Raw genomic sequence first — 7,270 nt, forward strand, 5'->3', positions numbered from 1 at the left:
GGGCTTCTTGGTATAGAACTTCTGGTATTCTTTCTGGAATCATGTGGATGCCATGGCTCAACAAGGCATAATTCAAGAGCTTCTCTTTTGTTCTTGAAAGCAAATTTCTCGAGGTTGACCTAGAAGGGAGAGTGGTGTACCTGCTCTAAAATCAAGAGTGTCATTCACTTTTAAAGAGATGTGACTTAGAACTTCCCTTTCCCTGGGAATTTAGGTAAATATAGCTTGAATCCTCAATTTTATAACCTGTGCAAGTCTAGTGTTCTCCCCATGATTGCTGTGAATGTTCAGTCTTATATCTTCCCATATGCCTCTCTGCTATTTAGAGACAGAAAGTAGGTATTAGTGGTTGCTCTCCCCACCCCAGTGATAGGGGTGGGGAGAGTTGTGAGGGGAAATGAGGAGCGACTGCTACTGTGAATGCAATTTATTTTAGAGGTGATGAAAATGATGTAAAACTGATTGTGGTGATGCTTACACAACTGTGAATTTATGAAAAATCATTAAATTATATGGGTGTATTCACTTTAAATGGGTGAATTGTATAGTAGGTAAATTTTATTTCAATAAAGGTGTTACTTTTTTAAAAAAAGTAAGGACATATGTAGAATTATTAGGTATTGCAGATTTGCCGCCAGAAGTGTTGTAGCAGTTTGCTTTCTCACCGTGAATGTATGAGAGTGCCTGTTTCCTCACAGCTTCAGCAGCAGAATATGTTGTCATTTTTTTTTTGCCAGTCTGATAGGTGAGAAATTGTGTCTCAGTGTATTTTTACTTTGCATTTCTCTAATTCTGAGTTTGAACATCTCTTCATATGTTTGAGGATAGTTTTTATATCTTTTGTATGAACTGTCTGTTTAGATATTTTCCCTATTTTTCTATTGGGTTTTTGGTTTTATTCATTCAATTTTTAAGAGTTCTTTGTATATTAGGAATATCAGCCATAGTCTGTCAGTATCCACATCCTTAACCATTACACTCCATTGACTTCCTTCTCTGGCACTTTATCCACTTAAACCCAATTTTTCTAACTTCTATAATTGTAAATGTCTCAAACACTTATCATAGAATGATTTAAATTTAGTATAGGCCCTTAAAACCTACTATTTAGCGGCATGTTTCAAGCCATGTTCTCCAGAAGCTCTACCAGCTCTGGGAAAATGGAGGTAGGTGGTGTAGCTGGATAGCCTATTCTGGGAGATTTGGGGAAGTATTTGCTTCTAAGACTCTTTGCTATTTATTTTTCTCTATAGCCCCAGCCCTACAAAATGAAGAACCTAATATCTCTCTGTTGCAATCTATTCGCCATCCTTAATGCTAGTAAGTAAAGGTGGAATCATAGTTACTGAGGTAGCAAGTCATCTTGCTTTGGTAGTCAGTGTATGGGGAGGAGCAATAAAGGAGTTTCACCATTCTGTTTAACTTCACTCTTCTTAAGCTGCACTGTTGATCAGGATAAGAAAAAAGCTATAAAGCTTTTGTTTTGTCTTTTAGCTGTGCCACCTTAAGACCTTGTCCAGCATCCTTAGTATTCTCCCTTTTGGAGTGAGTCTGCCTTATCATTATTATTATTGTTATTGCTATTATTGGTTTGCCCTTGACTGCCTTCACCTGCCTTGTCCTTGACAGCTTGGAAGTTTCTTTAAAAACTAAACATGAAATTACCACGACACAGTAACTGAATTTGGGGGCATTTATCCCAGATAAATGAAAACATACGATAAGATGGCGGCGCTGAGCAGTGGTGGTGGTGGCGGTGTGGAGCCCGGTGAGGCTCTATTCAACCAGAACGTGGAGCCCGAGGCTGGCGCCAGCGCCGCGGCCCCTTCGGCTGTGGACCGTGCCATTCCCAAGGAGGTTATCTTCTAAAAATGTAGAAACCAGACTTTTAACTTCTAAACCAACAGAAGAGAAAAAATGATTAATAAAAGCTAATCCCAAAGAAGTGAGGAAAAGAAAGAACCAGTAGGACAAATACCACAAAGTGTGGAATATCAAACAAATAATTAAGTTGACACAGGAACATATAGAGGCCCTATTATACAAATTTGGTGGGGAGCATAATCCACCATCAGTATATCTGGAAGCCTATGAGGAATATACCACCAAGCTAGATACACTCCAACAAAGAGAACAACAGTTATTTAGAATGTCTGGGGAACGGAACTGATTTTTCTGTTTCTAGCTCTGCATCAATGGACACTGTTAAATCTTCTTCCTCTTTTAGCCTTTCAGTGCTACCTTTATTTCTTTCAGTTTTTCAAAATCCCACAGATGTGGCATGGAGCAACCCCAAGTCACCACAAAAACCTATTGTTACCTAAAATCATAAAAACCCTAGAAGAAAACCTAGGCATTACCATTCAGGACATAGGCATGGGCAAGGACTTCATGTCTAAAACACCAAAAGCAATGGCAACAAAAGCCAAAATTGACAAATGGGATCTAATTAAACTAAAGAGCTTCTGCACAGCAAAAGAAACTACCATCAGAGTGAACAGGCAACCTACAAAATGGGAGAAAATTTTTGCAACCTACTCATCTGACAAAGGGCTAATATCCAGAATCTACAATGAACTCAAACACATTTACAAGAAAAAAACAAACAATCTCATCAAAAAGTGGGCGAAGGACATGAACAGACACTTCTCAAAACAAGACATTTATGCAGCCAAAAAACACATGAAAAAATGCTCATCATCACTGGCCATCAGAGAAATGCAAATCAAAACCACAATGAGATAGCATCTCACACCAGTTAGAATGGCCATCATTAAAAAGCCAGGAAACAACAGGTGCTGGAGAGGATGTGAAGAAATAGGAACACTTTTACAGTGTTGGTGGGACTGTAAACTAGTTCAACCATGTGGAAGTCAGTGTGGCGATTCCTCAGTGATCTAGAACTAGAAATACCATTTGACCCAGCCATCCCATTACTGGGTATATACCCAAAGGACTATAAATCATGCTGCTATAAAGACACATGCACACATATGTTTATTGCGGCACTATTCACAATAGCAAAGAGTTGGAACCAACCCAAATGTCCAACAGCAATAGACTGGATTAAGAAAATGTGGCACCTATACACCATGGAATACTATGCAGCCATAAAAAATGATGAGTTCATGTCCTTTGTAGGGACATGGATGAAACTGGAAACCATCATTCTCAGTAAACTATCGCAAGGACAAAAACCAAACACCGCATGTTCACACTCATAAGTGGGAACTGAACAATGACAACTCATGGACACAGGAAGGAGAACATCACACTCCGGGTACTGTTGTGGGTTGGGGGGAGAGGGGGGACAGCATTAGGAGATATACCTAATGCTAAATGACGAGTCAATGGGTGCATCAAACCAACACGGCACATGGATACATATGTAACAAACCTGCACATTGTGCACATGTACCCTAAAACCTAAAGTATAATAATAAAAAAAATGATGAGTTCCCTTTGTAGGGACATGGATGAAACTGGAAATCATCATTCTAAGTAAACTATCGCAAGGACAAAAAGCAAACACCACATGTTCTCACTCATAGGTGGGAATTGAACAATAACACATGGACACAGGAAGGGGAACATCACACTCTGGGGACTGTTGTGGGGTGGGGGGACGGGGGAGGGATAGCATGAGGAGATATACCTAATGCTAAATGACGAGTTAATGGGTGCAGCAAACCAACATGGCACATGGATACATATGTAACAAACCTGCACATTGTGCACATGTACCCTAAAACTTAAAGTATAGTAATAGTAAAAAAAACCTATTGTTAGAGTCTTCCTGCCCAACAAGCAGAGGACAGTGGTACCTGCAAGGTGTGGAGTTACAGTCAGAGACAGTCTAAAGAAAGCACTGATGATGAGAGGTCTAATCCCAGAGTGCTGTGCTGTTTACAGAATTCAGGATGGAGAGAAAAAAGCAATTGGCTAGGACACTGGTGTTTCCTGGCTTACTGGAGAAGAATTGTATGTGGAAGTGTTGGAGAATGTTCCACTTACAACACAGAACTTCATATGAAAAACATTTTTCACCTTAGCATTTTGTGACTTTTGTCAAAAGCTGCTTTTCCAGGGTTTCCGCTGTCAAACATGTGGTTATAAATTTCACCAGTGTTGTAGTACAGAGGTTCCACTGATGTGTGTTATTTATGACCAACTTGATTTGTTGTTTTTCTCCAAGTTCTTTGAACGCCACTCAGTGCCACAGGAATAGGCCTCCTTAGAAGAGACTGCCCTTACATCTGGATCATCTCCTTCGGCACCCCCCTCAGATTCTACTGGGCCCCAAATTCTCACCAATCTGGCTCCTTCAAAATCCATTCCAATTCCACAGCCCTTCCCACCAGCAGATGAAGATCATTGAAATCAGTTTGGGCGAGACTGGTCCTCATCAGCTCCCAATGTGCATATAAGCACAATAGAACCTGTCGATATTGATGACTTGATCAGAGACCAAGGATTTCGTGGTGATGGAGGATCAACCACAGGTTTGTCTGGCACACCCCCTGCCTGGGTCACTCACTAACGTGAAAGCCTTACAAAAATCTCCAGGACCTCAGCGAGAAAGGAAGTCATCTTCATCCTCAGAAGACAGGAATCAAACGAAAACACATGGTAGACAGGACTCAAATGATGATTGGGAGATTCCTGATAGGCAGACTACAGTAGGACAAAGAATTGGATCTGGATCATTTGGAACAGTCTACAAGGGAAAGTGGCATGGTGATGTGGCAGTGAAAATGTTGAATGTGGCAGCACCTACACCTCAGCAGTTACAAGCCTTCAAAAATGAAGGAGGAGTACTCAGGAAAACATAACACGTGAATAGCCTACTCTTCGTGGGCTATTCCACAAAGCCACAACTGGCTATTGTTACCCAGTGGTGTGAGGGCTCCAGCTTGTATTACCATCTCCATATAATTGAGACCAAATCTGAGATGATCAAACTTATACATATTGCACAACAGACTGCACAGGGCATGGATTACTGACACACCAAGTCAATCATCCACAGAGACCTCAAGAGTAATAATATAGTTCTTCATGAAGACCTCACAGTGAAAATAGGTGATTTTGGTCTAGCCACAGTGAAATCTTGATGGAGTGGATCCAATCAGTTTGAACAGTTGTGTGGATCTTTTTTGTGTGTGGCACCAGAAGTCATCAGAATGCAAGATAAAAATTCATACATCTTTCAGTCAGATGTATATGCATTTGGGATTCTTCTTTATAAATTGATGACTGGACAGTTACCTTATTCAAACATCAACAACAGGGAACAGATAATTTTTATGGTGGGACAAGGATACCTATCTCCAGTTCTCAGTAAGGTACAGAGTAACTGTCCAAAAGCCATGAAGAGATTAATGGCAGAGTGCCTCAAAAAGAAAAGAGATGAGAGACCACTGTTTCCCCAAATTCTCGCTTCTATTGAGCTGCTGGCCCGCTCATTGCCAAAAATTCACTGCAGTGCATCAGAACCCTCCTTGAATTGGGATGGTTTCCAAACACAGGATTTTAGTCTGTATGCTTGTTCTTCTCCAAGAACACCCATCCAGGCAGGGGGATATGGTGCATTTCTTGTCTACTGAAACAAATAAGTGAGAGAGTGCAGGGGAGTAGAAACAAAAGGAAAATAAATGAACATATGTTTGCTTATATGTTAAATTGAATAAAATATTCTTTTTTTAAAGGTGAACCAAAGAAAACTTGTGTGGTTAAAGACTAGATATAATTTTTCCCCAAACTAATATTTATACTTAACATTGGATTTTTAACATTCAAGGATTAAAATACAGAGACATTGCTAAAAATTGGCAGTGCCTCTTCTAGAGGCTTTACTTTCTGTTCCGGGTTTGTTTCATTCACTTGGTTATTTTAAGTATTAAACTTCAGTTTTCTCATGCAACTTTTGTTACTAGCTATCACATGTCCACTAGGGACTCCAGAAGAAGACCATACCTGCGCCTATGTTTGCAGGTGGAAAGTTGGCAGTAGGTTAACCTGGGTTAGATAAGGCAAACTGAATAGATCTAATTTAGAAAGTCACTAGAATTTAATACTATTTTTATTCTTAATACTTTTTCTTTCTTTATCTTTTTTTAAATTATTATACTTTAGTTTTTAGGGTACATGTGCACAATGTACAGGTTTGTTACATATGTATCTATGTGCCATGTTGGTTTGCTGCACCCATTAACGAGTCATTTAGCATTAGGTATATCTCCTAATGCTGTCCCTCCCCCCTCCCCCCACCGCACAACAGTACCCAGAGTGTGATGTTCCCCTTCCTGTGTCCATGAGTTCTCATTGCTCAATTCCCACCTATGAGTGAGAACATGTGGTGTTTGGTTTTTTGTCCTCGAAATAGTTTACTGAGAATGATGGTTTCCAGTTTCATCCATGTCCCTACAAAGGACATGAACTCATCATTCTTTATGGCTGCATAGTATTCCATGGTGTCTATGTGCCACATTTTCTTAATCCAGTCTATCATTGTTGGACATTTGGGTTGGTTCCAAGTCTTTGCTATTGTGAGTAGTGCTGCAATAAACATACGTGTGCATGTGTCTTTATAGCAGCATGATTTATAGTCCGTTGGGTATATACCCAGTAATGGGATGGCTGGGTCAAAGGGTACTTCTAGTTCTAGATCCCTGAGGAATCGCCACACTGACTTCCACAATGCTTGAACTAGTTTACAGTCCCACCAACAGTGTAAAAGTGTTCCTATTTCTCCACATCCTCTCCAGCAACTGTTGTTTCCAGACGTTTTAATGATTGCCATTCGAACTGGTGTGAGATGGTATCTCATTGTGGTTTTGATTTGCATTTCTCTGATGGCCAGTGATGATGAGCATTTTTTCATGTGTTTTTTGGCTGCATAAATGTCTTCTTTTGAGAAGTGTCTGTTCATGTCCTTCGCCCACTTTTTGATGGGGTTGTATGTTTTTTTCTTGTAAATTTGTTTGAGTTCATTGTAGATTCTGGATATTAGCCCTTTGTCAGATGAGTAGGTTGTGAAAATTTTCTCCCATTCTGTAGGTTGCCTGTTGACTCTGATGGCAGTTTCTTTTGCTGTGCAGAAGCTCTTTAGTTTAATTAGATCCCATTTGTCAGTTTTGGGTTTTCTTGACATTGCTTTTGGTGTTTTAGACATGAAGTCCTTGCCCATGCCTATGTCCTGAATGGTATTGCCTAGGTTTTCTTCTAGAGTTTTTATGGTTTTAGGTCTAACATTTAAGTCTTTAATCCA

At 40.0% G+C, this 7,270-nt stretch overlaps 1 pseudogene; it reads left to right on the forward strand.

Annotated features, from left to right (window-relative positions):
- Positions 1-1,725: 1,725 nt before the first annotated feature.
- LOC100583843 lies at positions 1,726-5,606 on the forward strand (annotated as a pseudogene).
- The last annotated feature ends 1,664 nt before the right edge of the window (positions 5,607-7,270 follow it).

Source organism: Nomascus leucogenys, chromosome X (genome assembly GCF_006542625.1).
Source record: "Nomascus leucogenys isolate Asia chromosome X, Asia_NLE_v1, whole genome shotgun sequence".
In the NCBI taxonomy this organism is placed as follows: Eukaryota; Metazoa; Chordata; class Mammalia; order Primates; family Hylobatidae; genus Nomascus; species Nomascus leucogenys.